This window comes from Elephantulus edwardii, unplaced genomic scaffold (genome assembly GCF_000299155.1).
Source record: "Elephantulus edwardii isolate Elephantulus edwardi_28Jun2011 unplaced genomic scaffold, EleEdw1.0 scaffold00012, whole genome shotgun sequence".
Taxonomy (NCBI): Eukaryota; Metazoa; Chordata; class Mammalia; order Macroscelidea; family Macroscelididae; genus Elephantulus; species Elephantulus edwardii.
In genome coordinates, this window is record NW_006399762.1 from 27,885,110 (window position 1) to 27,905,870 (window position 20,761).

At 37.8% G+C, this 20,761-nt stretch overlaps 1 pseudogene; it reads left to right on the top strand.

The window, feature by feature from the left end:
* LOC102852288 overlaps positions 1-5,455 on the top strand; it is a 134,066-nt pseudogene extending 128,611 nt beyond the window's left edge.
* Positions 5,456-20,761: the final 15,306 nt, after the last annotated feature.

The following is a 20,761-nucleotide window of genomic DNA, read 5'->3' on the forward strand; positions in this document are numbered from 1 at the left end:
TCATAATGACCCTATGTACAACAGCTCTAAACCCTGCTCTATCCTTTGCCAATCTCATCATCGCCAACACATGCACTTTCACTACCCCAGTTCCTGAATCAATATATCTCACCCAGGGTCTTCCTCTCTTGTGCTGTCCCTCCACCCTCCCAAGCATGATGTCCCTTTCCAAGGACTGGTCCTTCCTTGTAACATGCCCAACATATGTCAGATGGATCTACAGAATCCTTGCCTTCGAAGAGCAATTTGGTTTCACCCTCTGCAGGAAGATCCTGTGTATTCATAAATATATGATATGTTTATTATTCTCTCCAGTACCACAACTCAAAAATATCAATTCTCCTTTTATCATCTCTAATTATTATCCAGCACCCTGATGCATAGCAAATAATTGCAAAGACCATGGCCTGGATTAGGAGCAAGTCAGTCTCTAGTACGTTTCAGTACTCTGGAGATGTCCCTGACAGTAGATGTTCCAAATGCAATTCATCCTTTGATTTCCTGAGTGCTGGTACCAAAAGTGTTGATTGTGGAACCATGCAAATTAAAGCTATTAATAATCTCCATCTCTTTACCTTCTATCATGATGCTGGCTGCCAATTGGCCCAGTGGTGAGAACCTTTGTTTTCTTCACATAGAGCTTCAATCTATAATGAAGGCTGCAATCCTTGACTTTCTGGTCCAAATCATTCAGGTCCTCCTCTATTTTAGCAAGCACATTGTGTCATCTACATAACATAAGTTGTTATGAGTCTTCTTCCAATTCTGAAGCTACATTCATCCTCATAGATTCTAGCCTTCCAGGTGATCTGTTCTGCATATAGATTGAAAAGGTATGGAGATAAGACGTATCCCTGGCATATACATTTTCTGATTTTGAACCATGCAGTGCTTCCTTCTCTGTTCTTATAACTGCTTTCTGGTCCAAGTATAGGTTTCATATAAGCACAATCTAGTGTTTTGGGATTCCCATTCTTCTCAGAGTTAGCTACAGTTTGCTGTGATCTACACAGTCAGATGTATTTTGCGTAGTCCGTGAAACACAGATAGACATTCTTCTGGCATTCTATGCTTCCAGCCAAGACCCATCTGACATTAGCTATAATATCCCTAGTTCCATGGCCTCTTCTAAATCCAGACTGCACATCTGGTAGGTCTTTGTTGATACGCTATTCTAGTTATTTTTGGATAATTTTCAGCAGGATTTTGCTTGCCTGTGATATCAATGGTATTGTTCAATAATTTCTACTCTCTGTTGGATTACATATTTTTGGCATGGGAACAAATATATACCTCTTCCAGTCTGATGATCATGTGGTTGTCCTCCAGATTTCTTGACACAACCTGGTGAGTGTGTACAGGGCATTAACCTATTTGTTCAAATATGTTTGTTGTCCATTCCTTCAAAACCATTTAAACTTCTTTCTTCATCACCATAGACTCTTGATCATATGTTTTTCCATGAAATCCTTCTGTGTCAGCCAATTCTTTTTGGTACAGTGACTCTGTATACACCTTCCATCTTCTTTTCATGCTTCTTGATCTATAATTTTGTTTCATGGCAATAGGGTGGTATTAATAAACTCAGAATGATTTAAACACATTGTCTAGTTCTAAAAACCTGATATCCTGTGTTTCCAGCCTATAAAATTGGTTGAACTATTTCATTCACATTTGTTACGTCCTCATAACAAACACATCTTGGAGAGGGTGTAGCCAAAGTGCTCTTTGGAGGCAAGAATAATGAGGCTTCACTTCACATATTATGGGCATGTTGCTAGAAGGGGTTATTCTTGGAGAAGCACATGATGCTAGGAAGTAGAGCATTGGATAAGGAGAGGAAGATGCTCAACCAGGTGGGCCAACACAGTGACTGCTGCAGGGAGCCCTCTTGTGTCAGGAACTGTGAGGATGGTGCAATATAGAACAGGGTTGAGATCTTTTGTTCATAGGGTCACTATGAATCCTACTTGACTAGATGACATCTTTCCTGAAATAACATTTATCTTTGGAACGGAATTATTCTCAGCCATACATAACCTGTACCTTAAAATGTCTGTTACTACTAACTGTATGTAAATTATTCTTTGAATGTAACTTTTGAATATTCTTTTGAATGTAACAAGCAATAGTAATATGAAAGTAGATTAATATCCAATTTATGTATAAAAACCAATAATTATTCTTAGTAAGGCAGTTGTTGAGAGATTCTTTCTGCTCTCTCAGATCTGCAATAAAGGGCATTGGATATTTCAATCTATCTGTCTTATTAATAGGAAAGTATTAATAAATTCAGTAGTATCCAAACATATCAGTATAATTATAAAACATCAGATTCCTCCAGCCTGCAAAACTAGGTGCTTTTCCCTGTTGTTATGTGCTATTGAGTTGCTTGTCACTCCTAGCAACCCTATGTACAAAAGCCTTGAACCCTGCTTTATTCTAAGCCAACTTCATTGTCTCTGCCACACCTATCCCCATTATCCCAGTCACTGAGTCAATCCATCTCTTTCAGGGTCTTCCTCTCCTGTGCTGTCCGCCACTATTCCAAATCCTCTCCAAGGACTGGTCCCTCCTTGTAACATAGCTGAAGTATGTCAGATGGAGCTTCAGAATTCTTGCCTCCAAGGAGCAGCCTGGTTTCATTCTCTCCAGGAAGAATTTATTTTTTTCCTCTTAGCTGTCCATAGTATGTTCAATACTTTTATCCAGTACCACAACTCAAAGCATAGATTCCTCTTCCATCACCTTTAATCTTTGTCCAGCTTTGCCCTAGAATTCTATTTTTCTTTCTTTAGTCATGTAAAGTACTTGAAACTGCTGGTTTACTAGAAGGAGAGGAAATGCATCTTTCCTAGATTAGCACTTACTTCTTTGAAACTGTTTTACTCAGTCATATGTAAATTGTACCTTAAATTGTCTGTTTACGGGAAAGACATCTCTCCAAAATTAGCATTTACCTCTTTAAGACAATAATTTCTTAGTCATTTGTAAACTACTTAAGTAACTGTAACATCTAACCCAGGAATAAAAGCCATTGACTGCTCTTAGATGGGAAGCGAGTTTTTGAGAATATTCTCTCTGCTCTCCCAGATCTGCAATAAAGTGCTTTGGATATTGCAGTCTGCCTGTATTATTGGCAATTAACTACGGAAAGGACCCCTTGTGTTCAGTAACATTATTGGCAAGTGATTAAAGAAAGAATCCCTTTGGTTCACAAATATTAGTAGCTCTGGATGGTTTCAAACCACCAACTTACTGGTTTTTAGATGAGTGTTTAATTTTTTTTGCCATATAAAGATTGATAGAATATTTTGATTGAATTCTTCCTTCTAGTAAATAAGAACAAGACAACAGTGGAAGTCTTTTGCCTTTATTAATCTCAGAAAGGAAATATATAAAACTGAGCCATGAGAAGACAGCTGATAATCCAGTATGCTAAATTACTTTGCAGTGAAATCCTGAAAGCAAAAAGAAGAGCAAGGGATTTATTTAGATTAAATATTTCTGTCATTTTGATAACGAAAAATTATTGTTGTAGGCTTAAAACTTGTTTTGCGTTTCACAAAATCCTCATCATTCAATTAAATTTTCACTATGTTTTTAGTAATAGAGCCAAAGTTTTTGCTCATTTTTCCCTGGGCTCCAGGATTAAGTTGGAGCCAGTAGACAGTCAATATTTTGAATTACACAAACGATATTGAAGATGGTTCCATTAATTTCTTCAACCCATGTCAGGTAATGGAAAACAAACTTGCATCTCAGGTTGCATTCCAAAGATGAGATATATAGAGTTAGTGATTCTAGTAATTTAGTACAGGGTAGTGTAAGATTTTCCTTCTCGGTTATTACAGTTCACTGTTGTGGTAAAGTTGTGTCTGCTTTAAATAATCATGTTGATTACAGAGTACAAAACTTGTTTTTAAGGGAGGAGAAAGTTTCACTTCAGATTTGAAAATTATCTTACAAATATGAATAACTACCAGTGACTAAGGGCTGAGTTTTGGAAAGGGTAAGGAATTATATGAAAATGAACTGGCAGGATCCATAGGTCCAGATCCTTACAGACAAAAAAATAGCTTGGCACAGAAATCACCTAGATGTGTGAATTTTCAGCTAATCTTAAGAAATGTGCATTTGCCAACTATTTCCATTGTAAATTTAATACCGGGTTTAGAAAGACATAGCAACCTGAGATTGAGGTGACACAACATTTGGTGTTTTTAAATTGAGATTTCAGATTGCAGACTCAAGACTCCAAAAGTCATTATTGTGTTGGGCACATAAGAGGAAACTTAGTATTTTATGGTAAGTTTTGAAGTGGAGAGGGGAAAAAAAGATATATCTGACTTTCAATATTAATATTGTGTTGTTTTCTAATATCAGAAAGTAAGTGAGCTAATTTTAATTCCAAAGTTAGCCAAATGGCAAGGTGCATCAATAGAGACTTAGTTTCTGTGTAAGCTGTCTAGAATTTAAATTCCAAAAAGATCAAGAGTATTAGAGCACTATAGAGTCACTGAGTAATGCAAATGATTAACACTACATTTGGCTGCTAACCAAGAGATTGGCAATTTGAGTCCCCCTTCTAGGTGTCTCAGAAGAAAGACCTGGTTATCTACTGCTGAAAGACTTAGTATGTAGCCAAGTCCTACTATGACACACATAGGGTCCGAGTTAGAGTTGTTTTGATAGCAACAACGGCCAATGTCAATACTACCCAAACCTACTAAACTCAATGTAATCAAGTTATCCTGACTCACAGCAATTCTGTTGGGCACAGTAGAGCTGTCCAATAGGGTTTCCAAGGATATAAGTCTTTACAGGAGCAGACTTCTGGATCTTTCTTCCACAGAGGGGCTGATGATTTTGAACTGTCAACTTTTATTGTATGTAGCTTAATTTGCCACTAGAGGACTTTATGCATTGCTGTGGAATAATTTTTGATTTGTAGCAATCTTCCATTAGGTTTCCAGGGCCCTAAATCTTAACAAGTAAAGGCTGTCCATCTTTCTCCTGAGGCAGTTCTTGTTTTGTGCTGTCTTCTTGACTGTGACTAAGAGTGACCCTCGGTAGCCCTGAACCCTGCCCTAGAGTGCTTAGAGATAAGGATGATGACACTTCATCCACATACTTTGGACATGGAAGGACTAGTCCTTGGAAAAGACATCCTACTGGTTGACTTTCTAGAAAAGAAGGTCCTTAATAAGATGGGTTGACACAGGGATTGTAAAAATGGCTTGAGTAGTTAGAGCGAGCCCGTGTGCTGGGCACCCGAGCCCTCCAGATCCCGATGTGCGCCCCTGTGATGGTGGAGCTGGAGGGGGAGACGGACCCTTTGGCCATCGCCATGAAGGAACTCAAGGCCCGGAAGATCCCCATGATCATTCGCCGCTACCTGCCCGACGGGAGCTACGAAGACTGGGGGGTGGACGAGCTAATCATCACAGACTGAGCCAGATCCTCTTCCCCCCACTCAGCTTCTACTCTCTGTCCTTCTTTCTGTGTAAATAATAAAGTATTTGAGTATATGGAAAAAAAAAAGGCTTGAGTATATCAGAGATTGTGAGAATGGCTCAGGATAGGGCAGGTTCAGATCTGTTGTTTATGAGTTCTCTATGAACACAGTTCAAAAGCACATAACAAATAACAACAATAACCACATATAAAGCAAGGCTAGTAGGTAACCCAGAAAAACTAAGTCTTCCCTAGAAAATAAATATAATTTTTATAGATAACTGACTAGAGAGGGAGACATAGGAATTAAAAATATACTATGCAAGTAGTTTACATTTTAGAATCAGAAAGTGATTTTTATTTTGCATGGAGAAAGGTGAAAAAAAGAGGAAGAAGAGGTTGGGTACAGTAGAGACCAGATTAACAAAAAACAGAAGAGAAAAATTCCACACTTTTCCACTAGTTGTTATTGAGGATCATCAGTCAGAACTGACCTGTAGCTGACTCTCCAGCAGATTTTCTGAGGCAGTAATTTCCTGGAGGAGATTGCTTATCATCTCTCACAGAACAGCTGGAAGATTCAAATTGTGTGCCCTCAGAATTACAGTACAGATTCTTACCACTAGGCAACAAGAGTTCCCTTTTATACTTAATTATCCAGTACCATATCTAATCCAACAGAGTGTGGAAATTATCTAACAATATCATTAATATCACATGCAAACAAGATTCTCCTGATGATTATCCCAAAACGACTGAAACAGCATATCAACAGAGAACTGCCAGAAGTCCAGGCTGGGTTTAGAAGGGGTTGTGCTACTAGGGATATTGTAGCTAATGTTAGAAGAATCTTGGCTGAAAGCAGGGAATACCAGAAGAATGTTTTTCATTGATTATACAAAGGCTTTTGACTGTGTGGTTCACAACAAACTGTGGTTGACTCCAAGAAGAATGGGAATCCCAGAACCCTTGATTGTGGTAATGCAAAACCTATACTTGGACCAGGAGGCAGTTGTCAGAACAAAGCAAGGAAATACTGTGTGTTTCAGCAGAACAGAACAAGGAGACATTGCATCGTTCAAAATTGGGAAGGATGTGCACCAGGAGTGTATCCTGTCTCCGTACCTTTTCAGACTATATGCAAAAGAGATCATCCAGGAGGCTGGCCTGTATGAGGAGAAATGTGGCATCAGGATTAGAGGAAGATTCATCAACAATCTGAGTTATGCAGACACCACAACCTTGCTTGCTGAAATTGAGGAGGATCTGAAGCACTTGCTGCAGAAGGTCAAGGACTTTAGCCTTCAATATGGACTGAAGCTGAACGTCAAGAAAACAAAGATTCTCACCACCGGGCCTATTGGCAGCATCATGATAGATGATGAAGAAATTGAGATTGTTGACAGCTTTAGTTTGCATGGCACCAGCAGCCAGGAAATTAAAAGACTAATTGCACTGGGAAAGTTTGCTGTCAGAGACCTTGCCAAAGTACTGAAGAGCAATGATGCCACTCTGGAGACTAAGGTGCACATAGTACAGGCCATGGTCTTTGCAATCACTTGCTGTGTATCAGAGAGCTGGAAAATGACTCGGGATAATAGGAGAATTAATGCTTCTGAGCTGTGGTTTTGGAGATGAGTATTGAATATACCACCGACTGCTAAGAAAATGAACAGGTTCAACCTAGAGAGGATTAAACCAGGCTGCTCTTTGGAGGAAAGGATTCCGAAGCTTTGTCTAATATCATTTGGACATGTTGCAAGGAGGGACCAGTCCTTGGAGAGGGATGTCATGCTTGGGAGGATGGAGGGACAGCTCAGGAGAGGAAAACCCTCTATGAGATGGATTGATTCAGTGATTGGGATAACATAGGTAGGTGTGTCAGAGACAGTGAGATGGACATAGGACAGAGCAGGATTTAGGGTTGTTGTTCATAGGGTTGCTGTGAGTCGCAGGCGACTTGACAGCACATAACAACATATCTAGTGCACTTCACTCTTCTCTATCTATTCCACTTAGTCTGTTAAGTTCTTTTCATATCTTATTCTTTAGACCATTCTCTCAATTTGCACATTCACAGTCCACATTTTATCCTTTCTCACCTAAGATTATCACTCTATTAACTTTCCAGTCTTTTATGTATCTTCATTTTTATTTCTTTACCAGTTCATTTCATTGCTATCAGCCTAAAAGCTTGTTGTAATATTTTCCATCTTATAAAACCTTTTTAAAACCAATTATTTGCCACTGACCATTTACTTATTTCTGTGTTCTATTATTTTATCAATTTTCTTTTCTTTAAATAGGTCTTAAACTGTTCTAACATTTTGGTTACAACTACATAAAAGGAAATCTTATCAACACCCCAATGGTTGCCATATTTTTAATTCAGAATTGAATTCAGTTCTTATTTTACTTAACAAATTAACAGTAACAGTATTGTTCTCATTTCCCTGAAACACTGGTATATGGGATGTGAATTCTTGATTCATTTTGTATTTCATCTGTAGCACATTTTTGTTCCTTTTATTTATTTTTAAAATTTTAATTTGAGTGAATGTTTACAGAGTATTTTGGTTTTCCATTCAACCATCTATATACATTTTATTTTCTAGTATTAATTACAATACCTAAAATGTAATCACACTCTTTTCACTTCTTCCCTGACATTCTCATTTCCATTATTTCTTCAATCCTAACCCTTCCTGTTTTCTGGGCTTGAACTTTGGGCAAACATGCATTTTTGACCAGAGATTATTGAATCCTTAGTATTTTTAACAGCTGGGCTGCAATCCTGAAGCCACACTGTTTGAGGCCACCAGCTGCCTGTGGGAGAAGGAAGGGCAATCTCTTCTCGTTGGATTAACTGTCTCTAGAAACCCATTGGAGGATCAGCTATAGGATGGTTCTGACACGATGGTAAACAACAACAACAACAACAAATGTTAAAATGGCTCAGTGCTCAGTTCTAACACATCTGCTTATACTCTCTAGGTGACTTTATGAAGAGCTCTGGAAGTATAATCATAAATAGTTACACTAGTACATTAAAGGAGACACTGGTAATCCAAAAGTAGCACGTCTCTGACAGTTCAAATCCACCACTGACTCAAAAGAAGAAAAAGAGTCAATCTCCTGTGCAATTTACAGCTTCCTGTAAACTTACTGGAGGGTTTTCTTAGCAGTGGAATAGCTGGCTCATATGCAATATCTATGCTCAATTTTTTTGAGAAAATAAATGCCAAACTACCTTCCGGAATGGTTGTATCATTTTACAGTCCCACCAACAGTGTATAAAAGTTCCAATCTTTCCATATCTTAGCCAACATTTATTGCTTGCTGTCTTATTAAATTTTATCACTGTTGTTGGGGTGAGATGGCATCTCATTGTGGTTTTGATTTGCATCTTTTATATTGCCAATGATTTTGGCATCTCTTCATGTGTCTCTTAGCCATCAAAATATCTTCCTCAATGATAAGTCTTTCTATGTCTTTTTCTCATTTTGTAACTCAGTCATTCATCTTTTTCTTGTGCAAGTCCTGTAGGATTCTGTAAACTCTCATTATGAGACCCTTGTATGAGATGTCATTACCAAAAATTTTTTCCTCATTCAGTAGGTTTTCTTCCACCCTACTGGAAAAAAAGCTTTGATGCACACGAAGACTTAATATTAAGGAGGTCTTATTAATTGATGTCATCTTCTCCTAGTTGTGAATTTCTGGCTGTATTTGCCAGTCTCTATATATTCTAGGCTAGGCCTTCTAAGTTTGCCCTCATTTTGTATCTTATTATTTTTATGGTTTGGGGCTTTACACCTAAGTCTCTGATCCATCTTATGTTGATTTTTGTATGGGCGGTAAAATGTAGATCCTGCTTTAGCTTTCTGCAGGTAGAAGTCCAGTTTTGCCAACACCATTTGTTGAAGAGGGTTTCTTTTCTCTACTTGATAGGCTTTGTTTCCTTGTTGACTTGTTTTCCAGCTGACTATAGGTAGGTAGAATAATTTCTAGTTCTCGGTTCTGTTTCATTGGTCTATATGTCTGTCATTGGACCAGTACCATGCTGTTTTGGTTATTACAGCTATGTAGTAAGTTTTAAGATTAGAGAGTGCTATGCCTCCAACTTCATTCTTGTTTTAAAGAAGTGCTTTGATTATTCTTTGTTTTCAACATAAACTTGCCAATTACCTTTTCTATCTCTTTGATAAAGGAATTTGATATCTGTATTACATTGAACAGGTAGAATACTTTTTGTATGATTGTTATTTTAACTATATTGAGCCTTCTTACCCTTAAATGGGAAGTATTTTCCAGTTTATTTAGGTCTTTTATTGCTTCTCACAGTAGTGTGTCATAGTTTTCTTTATAAGTCTTTTCTCTCTCTAGTTAGGTTTATTGCCAAATATCCTTAATTTGTGGTTGGTTATTATAAACAGTACTGCTTTCTTAGTTTCCTTTTCTGTGTCTTCTTTGTTACTGTAGATGAATCTCACAGATTTTTTAAAAATATTGATCTTATATCCTGCCACTCTGCTAAGTTGATCTACTAGGTCTAAGAGGTTTTTAGTTGAGTCTTTGGGGTAATCTGTATACACAATCCTATTGTCTGCATATAGTGAGAGTTTTACCATCACTTTTCCAATTGCTGTTGTTAGGTGCCATCAAATCAAGTATGACTCACAGAAACCCTGTGAACAACAGATCTGAACCCTTTCCTATCCTGTGCCATCCATACACATCCTGACACACTAGACTTTATTGCAGCAGTCACTATGTTAATCCACTTGGTTGAGAGTCTTCCTCTTGTTGATCTTCTACCCTTCCAACTACCATGTCCCACTCCAATGGATAGCTCCTTCTAGCAACATGCTCAAAATATGTGAGGCAAAGCCTCATCATTCTTGCCTGTAAAAAGCACTCTGGCTGCACCCTCTCTGTAACATATTTGTTTTTCTTTGGGCTGTTTATGGGATGTTCAATGCTTTTTTCAAACACTACAGGTCAAAATATTAATTCTTCTTCTGTCATACTTATTCATTGTCAAACTTTCATTTGAATAGCAAGTGATCGGAAAGACCGTAGCCTGAATCAGACACATCTTAGTCCTTAAACTGATCTCATTACTCCTCAGTAATTTGTAGAGGTCCCTAAATGCAGATTTTCCCAGTGCAATGTACCTCCTTATTTCCTGACTTCTGGTACCAAGAGTGTTAATTGTAGATCCAAGTAAGATGAAATTGTGGATAGTTTCAACCTCTTTTCCATTCATTATAATGTTGCCTATTGGTCCAGGGGTAAAAATCTTTGTCTTCTTGACACTGAGATGTAATTCGATGGTTGATTTTCTTGATCTTTTGAGAAGTGCTTCAAATCCTCCTCACTTTCAGCAAGCAAGGTCCTGTCATCTGCATAACTCAGATTATTGATGAGTCTCCCTCTCATCCTAAAGTCACATTTCTCTTCATAGAGTCCAGCTCAGCACACAGGTTAAATAGTTATGGACAGAGAATACAACCCTGACACACTCCCTTCTTAATTTTAAGCCACACAATGTTCCCCTTCTCTGTTCATACAATAGCCTCTTCGTCTAGGTGTAAGTTTCATACGAGCATGATAAAGAGCTTTGGGACTCCCATTCTTATCAAAGTCTGCCACAATTTTTTATGATTCACATAGTCAAATGTCTTTGTATAGTTAATAAAGCACAAATAGACATTCTTCTGGTATTCCTTACTTTCAGTCAGGCCCATCTGACAGCAACAATGATATTCCTGGTGCCACGGCCTTTTCTAAATCCTGTTTGAGCTTCTGGCAGTTCCCTATCTATGTATTATTCTAGCCATTTGTGAATTATATTCAGCAGTATTTTGCTAGCAGATGATATTGTTTGATAATTTCCACATTCAGTTGACTCATCTTTCTTGGAAATGGGAACAAATATGGACCTTTTCCAATCTGTTGGCCAAACAGTTTTGGCAATTAAGATGCCTCTTATTTTATTCTCTCATTGTATTGACCTAGTAAATACTTTCAAAATAATATTGAAGAAGGTGATGAAAATGGGCATATTTGCCTGGTCCCTGTTTGCAAGGAAAATATCTTTAGTTTTTTTCAATGAGAATGATATTAGCTCTTGGTATTTCATATATACATTTCACTATGCTGTGGAAATTCTTTTCTACTTATGTTGTGCTATTTTAATTAGGAAGGAGTGTTGAATTTTGTTGAAAGCCTTTTCTGCATCAATTGACAGGATCACGTGGTTTTTGTTCTTTGTTTTGTTGATCAGATAAATTATATTGATTGTTATGAAGCCTACTTGGTCACAATAAATTATTTTTTATGTGCTTTTGGATTCTATTGGCCAGGATTTTGTTGAGAATATTTAAATATATATTCATGAGAGATATTGGTCTATAGCTTTCTTTTTTTGGTAATGTTTTGTCTGATTTTGTCATTAAAGTTATACTTGCTTCCTGAAATTGTTGTGGGAATGTTTCTTCTTTTTCCATTTTTGGAAATAATTTGAGTAGAGTTGGTTGTAGATCTTCTCTGGATATGTGGTAGCATTCACTTGTGAAGCTATCTGGGCCCAAATCTTGGGAGGAGTCTTTGTATGACCTGCTCAGTTTCTTCTTTTGTGATGTCTCTGTTCTTGTGTTTTAGAACTATCTATGTCAGTCTGTGTAGGGTGTGAATTTCAAGGATTTTGTCCATTTCCTCTAGGTTTTACAGTTTAACTAAGTATGTTGTTGTTGTTGATTGCGGTCTAGTTGAGCATGACTCATAGTGACCCTATGAACAAAAGACCTAAAGTCTTTCTGTAACTCTCATCATTTCTTAAAGTTCACAGAGTTTTCAGAGACATGTTCTTTAGGAAGTAGATGCTGCTCCGACTAACAAACCTGAATCAATCTGAGAGCTCCAACAAGCACTGTCCATCATGGGTAACTATTATGGCACTCAGCACCCCAATGGCACAGCAGTCAGCATCACAGCCATTCTAGGTTACTTCAGTACAGAAATTGACAGGACAGTGCTGCACCATTGCAAAGAATGTTTCTCTAAATTATAATTACACTAGGCCAAGGGCCTAACAGAGTTTTGAATACAAAGGACCTCCAGGAGGTGGTGTTTACTCTAAAGAAGAGGCTTAAATAGAAAACAACCTAACATTCTACATGACCCTCAACCAAAACAAAAGAGATCACCTTTCAGAGTAGGACTGCTTCCCCCAGTCTCCCTTTCATCTGTTGTTGTTAAGTGCCATTGAGTTGAACATGCCTCATAGCAACTCTATGAACAAAAGACTTGAACCCTTTTCCATAACTATCATCATTACTGTTTGTTCATAGAGTTTCCAGAGGCATGTGGTTTAGGAAGTGGATGCCACTCCTGCTTCCAAACTTGAATCAATCTGGGAGCTCCACTAAATACTGCACTCCATGGGTAACCATTACAGTGTTTGACACACGTATGGCACAGTGTTCAGCATAAAAGCAACTCCAAGTTACTTCAGAACAGTAAATAGACCAATGTTGTACCATTTAAAAGAATGTATATCGCCAAATTAATTAACATTTGGCCCTAATGATTTTGGGAATATCTCATAGACAGCCAAGGAACAAACATATGTCAGTGAAAGATCCTTAACAAGATGTATTGATTCAATGACTGCAACAATGGACTCAAGTGTGTCAGAGATGATGGGGATTTCACAGGATAGGACAGGGCTCAGATCTGTGGTTCATAGTGTTGCTATGAGTTATACTCAACTCGATGGTATCTAACAACAACAAAAGCAATTCAATCCGATTGGTCTATGTACCCGTCACTGTGCAAGTACTCCCTGTTTTGAACATGGGTGTATAGAGGGTTTTGATTAGGAAGTGTAAAACCTATTTCTTTGTTTTCCTTTTTTGGTATCACTTTGTTGATACAGGGTCTGTTTGCTCTTCATCTGAAGTTGATGATTAATTTTTTTTCTTCTCTTTGTAAAATGGAAGGACTTGAATGAGGATTGCACTGTATTTCCTGATTGCTTTAAGAGTTGTTGTTGTTGTTGGATGCTGTTGAGTCAAGTACAACTCAGAAATCCTATGAACAACTGATCTGAACACCGTCCCATCAGTGCCATCCTCATAATCTTTGATACAATCAAGCCCACTGATGCAGCTAACCCTAACCCTAACCCACCTGGTCGAAGTTCTTCCTGTGTCTTTCGCTGCCCCTCCAGCTTCCCAAGCATTCCATAACATTCTGATATTTTTCGATTTAATTTCATATGCTTTATTGTGATGTTACATCTATAATTTTTATAATTTATTTATCTCTTCTCTTTCTTTTCTTTAATTAAGTATGGCAATTGTTCACCTTTTATTAACCCATTTGTAAAACCAGATTCTGGTCTTATTGATGGTTTCAATTGCTTTTCTGTTTTCTATGTCACTGATTGCAATTTTAGTATTTCATTTCTTCTAAAAGCTGTGGGGTTAGGTTGCTGTTCCTTATTTGATCTAAGTGTTTAATTAGGTCATTGATATTGTTTCTTTTTCCTTTTTTATGTTTGTCTATTATCATGAACTGTCCCCTAAGGTCTGCCTTGGCTGTATCCCAGAGATTTTGGCATATTGTATTTTCAGTGTCATTTGTTTTGAGAAATATTTTCTTTCTTTTTTTTATTCTTTTTCTTGTTCTATAATCCAATCATGTTCTACCATGTGTTATGTAGCCTCTGGCTTTGTTAGCTTAACCTTCTTGCCATTAATTTCCAGTATATTATGTCATTGTGTACTTAGAAGATACTTTGACTAATTCAATGTTTTTAATCTGTGAGGCTTGCTTTATGTCCTAATATGTGGTCATTTATGCTGTATGTGTGATGTACACTTGAGAAAAAAGTAAATTGAGTTTTAGTTTGGTATAGTACCCACAAGGTTCATTTGGTTAATTGTATAGTTTAAATTTTTTTCATCTTTGCTAAGTTTCTTTCAAGTTGACCTATCCTTTGCTGAGAGTGTGTATTAAAGTTTCCTACCACTATTCCATACCATACTTTAAGTATCACAACCTGAGGCCTAAATTTGTTCTTTAGTTCCTTCCACTTGAGAAATGTTGAGAAAGTTCAGCACTTTTGATTTTCAGACTCCAGTTCTTTACACATTTCATTATAATACTTTGTTTTGCCTTCCCTTGCTGCCCTTTGAAATCTTCCATTTAGCTCCTTATCTTCTTGATTTCTTCCCTTTGCTTTAGGTTCTTGGCCCTTTAGTGCAATATTCAGAGTCTCTTCTGACATTCATTTTAGTCTTTATTTTTCTGTATGTGTAATGACCTTTTGCATTCTTCGTGGATGATATTCTTGCTATCTTCCCACAGCTCATCTGGTCTTTGTTAATTCGTGTTCAAGATGTCAAACCTGTTCCAGAGTTGGCTTTTAAATTCAGATGAGACAGACTCTGTTCTGCCCACGAAATGCCCCTCAAAAGAATAATCCACACGTTCTGTTTTGGAGAAGGAAAAGACAAGTTTCTTTTTGGATGCTAGGATTTTGAAGTTCCACCTAACATACTTTGGGCATGTGGCCAGGAGGGACCAATCCTGGAGAAGGGCATCATGTTTGGAAGGGTGGAAGTGCAGGAGAGGAAAACCTCAGATGGGATGAATTGACACAGAAACTAGGGAAATGAGAGTAGGTGTGTCAGAATCAGTGAGACTAGCTCAAGACAGGACAGGCTTCAGAATAGTTATATATAGGGTTGCTATGAGTTGTAGGCAACTTGACAGACACAACAAAACAACAACAAACCACTATTTTGGTGCTACTTCTTTTTTCATCAACTCTATCACCCTTAACCATTGTTTTATGTATCTTGGTGCATAGATTTTGACCAAGGTTTTATCTTCTTGGCTAATTGTGCCTTTAATCATTGAAGTATTAGCCATTGCATCCCTTAGCCTGAGCAGATTATAGGAATCTTCTAGAAGATTGTCCACTCTGACTACTGGGAATCCACTCAATGACAGAACATTGTCTTTGGTTTTGAAATCTAGTTACCTTAAACTCCACCAGAATGTGCTACTGAACAGATTCCCAGACAAAAGGAGAAAAATGCTTTCTGTTCCTCAACTTCCTTTGTTTACATACTCTTTGAAATATTCCATTACTTTATTTGGGTCCTTGATATTTGACATGAGTTTTTTCCTGCTATACATATGCGATGATGGTTACCCATGGATAGTGTTTGGTAGAGCTCTTAGATTAAAACAAACTTGGAAGCAGGAGTGGCATCTACTTCTGAAATACCTTGCCTGTGGAAACTCTATGAACTTGGAGAAACAATGAAAGTTATACAAGTGTTTAGGTCTTTCATTCATAGGATAGCTATGAGTTGTCTACAACTCGAAAGCGCTTAACAACAATAACAACAGCAACATATTAAATAAAGAATAAATAAACTTTCTCCTGGTATTCTTTATTTTCAACTAGGATCCATTTGTCATTAGCAATAGTATACCTGGTGCCATGACTGCTTCTGTATTCAGCTTAAACTTCTAGTACTTCTCAATCTATGTACTGTGCCAGCCGTTTTTGAATGATATTCAGCAGTATTTTGCTTGCATGTGATAATAATGCTATTGTTTCATAGTCTCTACATTCAGTTGGCTCACCTCTCCTGAGAATGGGAACAAATATGAACCTCTTCCAATTCATGGGCCATACAGTTTTCCTCCAACTTTACTGGCAAAGACTGGTGAGCACATTCAGTAGAGAACATCATGATAGATGGAGGAAAAACAATTGAAGCTGTCAGTAACTTAATTTTACTTGAATCCACAATCAACACCCTTAGTACCAGCAGTTAGGAGCTCAGGAAATGCAGTAATTTGGGCAAGTCTGCTGTTAAAGACTTCTCCAAAATACAGAAGAGTAATGATGTCAATATGAGGATTAAGGTGCACCTGATTCAGGCCACGGTCTTTTCAATCACTTGATATAAATATGAGTGCTGTACAGTAACTAAGGATGACAGAAGAAAAAATACCTTTGCATTGGCATTATAGAAGAACACTGAATAGCCCATGGACTGCCAAATAAAAGAACAAGTATGTCTTGGAGAGGGTACAGCCGATTGTTCCTTGGAGGAAAGGATGGCTAGTCTTCAACTCATATATTTTGGGTATGTTAGTAGGAGAGACCATTCTTTGAAAAGAGATATCATTTCATGCTTGAAAAGGTGGAGGGTTGACAAAATAGAGGAGGATGCCCAGTGAAGTGGATTATCACAGTGACTGCAGAAATGTACTCAAGTGTATCACAGAGAATGAGGATGACACAGGATGGGATAGGACTCAGGTTTGTTTTTCACAGGTCACAATGAGTAATATTTGACTTGCCAACACCTAATAACAACTACAACATGATGTTCTGCCCTTGCCAAGTTAAATATCATGACTTCATATCCCCCCCCCTAATTTTCAGTCTAGAGACCAAGGTACACCTAGTCCAGACCATGGACTTCTCAATTACTAGCTATGCATCAGAAAGCTGGACAATGACTAAAATGACTGGACAAAAATAGATGCTTTAGAACTGTGATGCTAGAGAAGAGTCTTCAACATACCATGGACTGCCAAGAAAACAAATAGGTATGTCTTGGAGAGGGTGAAATCAAGCCTTGGAGGCTAGGATTTTTGAAGCTTTGTCTCACATACTTTGGGCACATGGCCAGGAGAGACTGGTCCTTGGAGTACATCATGCTCAGAAGGGTAGAGGGACAACTCAGAAGTGGAAGACCTTGGATGAGATGCATTAATACAGTAACTGAGGCAATGGGGGTTGTTGTGTTGGAATTAGTGAGACTGGCTCAGGACAGGGCAGCGTTCAGAGCTACTGTACATAGGGTCATGATGGGTCATAGGCGACTCGACAGTACATAACAGTAACAACACAAACAACAATTTTCTATCTTTTAAAAAAGCATAAACTTTGTGTTCTGTACTTTTGGTGGTTTTTTCCCAGAGTCAGGATTCTTCCCCTTGACGAATTTGAGATCCCTTTATTATTGATCAAGTTGTTTTTCTGACTTCAGAGAAGGTAGGCACACTTCCATCTGGCCATCAATGCTATATCCATTTTTTTTTTCATTCTACTAACCTGGGAATCTATGTATATCATTGAACAGAGAGCTAAACTGGATGTGTTCCTCCTTTAAAAATAGCTGTGTTCTGGGCATAGACTACCATGGGAACTTTTTTGACATTTCACATTCCTCCCCACTGGGTACCATAAACTCATGGGCATGAAGACTTGCCAGGAACATCTAACAAGTAACCATATTCCAGTCCAGAGGTACTGTTCTTAGTATCACTTGGCTCAATTCCTGTGTTTCCTTTTATTGTTGTTATAAAGTGTTCCAAAGCTATTCTAAGTTATTTTCCCAATACCTTCCACAAGCCTTAAAAGAAAGGCAATTGTAAAAGGTAAAACAATTGCTTTTAGTTTACTCTTATACTCACTTTATAAACTTGCAATTATGTATATATCATTAGAAGTCTTGATCATGCTATTACTCAAAAATATTTCTTTAACTTTTTAAGACAACAAAGAAAATACTAAACCATCCAAGGACATTATTATATTGTAAAACAAATCTTCCTTTCACACCAATACAGAAATAAACTGAACTTCTTTTCCCCCCTTTGTTTATTGCCAATAAACACATAAAGGTTAATAAACAGATATTGAAAAAAATAAAAAAAAGATATTGTCCAGAGTTAGTAGATTAATATTATTGTTGTTATGTACCATCAAATCACCTGCAACTCATAGCAACCCAATATACAACAGCCCTAAACTCTTCTCTATCCAGTCACTGAATCAGTCGATCTCATCAAGGGCCTTCCTCTCTTGTACTTTTCCTCCACCCTCTCAAACATGACGTCCTTCTCCAAGGATTGATCCTGCCTTGCAACATGTCCAATGTATATCAGATGAAGCTTCAGAATCCTTGCCTTCAAGGTGCAGCCTGGCTTCACCCTCTCCAGGATGAACTTGCTTGTTCTCCTAGCAGTCCATGGTATATTCAATACTCTTCTACAACATCACAGCACAAAGGCATCAATTCTTCTTCTATCATCCCTAGTCGTTGTCCAGCTTTCTGATGCATAACAAGTGACTGCAAAGATCATGGCATGTATCAGGCACACCTTAGTCTCCAGATTGGCATCATTGCTCTTCTGTACTTTGGAGAGGCCTCTGACAGCAGATTTTCCCCAATGCAATTTGTCTTTTCATTTCCTGGCTGCTGGTACAAAGAATGTTGATTGTAGAGCCAAGCAAACAGAAGTTGTTAACAATATCACTCTCTTCACCATCCATCATGATGGTGCCAGTTGGCCCAGTGGTGAGAATCCATCCATCCATCCTTCCTTCCTTCCTTCCTTGAATCTTTGTTTTCTTGATGTTGCGCTTCAGTCCATATTGAAGGTTGCAGTCCTTGACCTTGTGCAGCAAGTGTTTCAAGTTCTCATCAGTTTCAGCAAGCAGGGCTATGTCATCTGCATAACACAGATTGTTAATGAGTCTTCCTGAAATCCTGATGCCATATTTCTCCTCATAGAGCCCAGCCTCCCAGATAATCTGCTCCACATATAGATTGAAAAGATATGGAGATTCCCATTTTCTTAGAGACAACCACAGTTTATTGTGATCTACACATCTCTGGTGGCCTAGTGGCAAGAAGCTGTCCTTCAATCCCAAAGGCACATGGTTTGAGGCCACCAGCTGCTCTGCAGGAGAAGGACGTGGACAATCTTCTCCTGTGTGATTAACTACCTCTGAAAACCTGCTGGAAGGTCAATTATGGGTTGATTCTGACACTATGGTAACAACAAGGTTGGAATTATAACATTCATTAAAATAGTGGTCCGGGTTTCTCCAAGGAATTAAAATGCAATCTATGTAAATTCCCAAATAAAATCCAAAAGGATCTAATGTGTTCAGTAGCTAACTAAAAGCCCACAAAAGACAAGACATCCATGTGATAAAGTACTGCAAAACAACTGGAATTTTCAGTAATCGAAATTGTGGGTTTTGCTCAGGCAAGTGGAACACTAAGATTGTTACTCAAATACTCTATATTTTTGCTATTTATTTGCATTTTTAGGTGCATAATTTTCATAGAAATTTCACATTTTATAGCTGATTTTAACAAATCATTAGCAAGTTTATATCAGGACTGTGAGACAGGATATTGTCGTTTAACTATAATCCATTCCCAAAATTATTGCTGTTGTTTTAAGGTGCTGTTGAGTTAAGTGTAACTCAAAGGTATTTTATCAACAACATATTTGAACCCTATCATCCTAATTTCTAATATACTCAAGCTCATTGCAGGTGTCACTGTACCAATCCCTCTAATAAGGATCTTTCTCTTTTTTCACTAATCCTTTACCTTTCCAAGTATGGCATCACTTTCCAAGAAATAGCCTCTTTTAGCATCATGCCCAAAGTATATGAGATGGAACTTCATTGTCTTTGCCCCATGGAACACTTTGGTTATACTTTCTCTAAAATAAACCTGTCTGTTCTTTCGACAGTCAATGGGATAGTCTGTATTCTTCTCCAATATCACAGTTCTCAGGTATCAATTTTTCTGTCATTCCTATTCACTGTCCAACTCTTAGATTCATAGAAAGTGATTTAAAAAATCATGACCTGAATCATATACTTCTTAGGCCTCAAACTGGTATCATTGTTCCTCTATAATTTGGTGAGGTTCTTGACTGTGGACTTTCCCAGTGCAGTACATCTCCTGATACCCTAACTGCTGGTACAAAGTGTGTTGATTGAGTTTCAAATATGATGGAGTTGTTGAGTTTCAGGGATTTTTCCCCTATCTATCATGATGTTACCTATTGGTACAGTTTCCTTGACATCGAGATGGAATCCATATTGAAGTCTTTGATCTTCTACAGCAAGTGCTTCAAATCCTAACATTCAGCAAACATTCAGTACTGTGACATCTGAATAGTGCAAGGTATTGATTAGCCTTCCTCCAATCCTGATGCCATTTTCTTCTTCATAGAGTCCAGATTATGGAATTATTTTCTTAGCATGTAAGTTGAACAGAAATAGAGAGAGGCTAGCACACACTTTTTCCTGATTTTAAACCATGTAGCCTCAGGACAGATGGTGAAGAGATTGAGATTTTTAACAGCATTAGTTTGCTTGGCTCCACAGTCAACATTCCTGGCACCAGCAGCCAAGAGATTAAAAGACATATTGTGATGGGAAAATCTG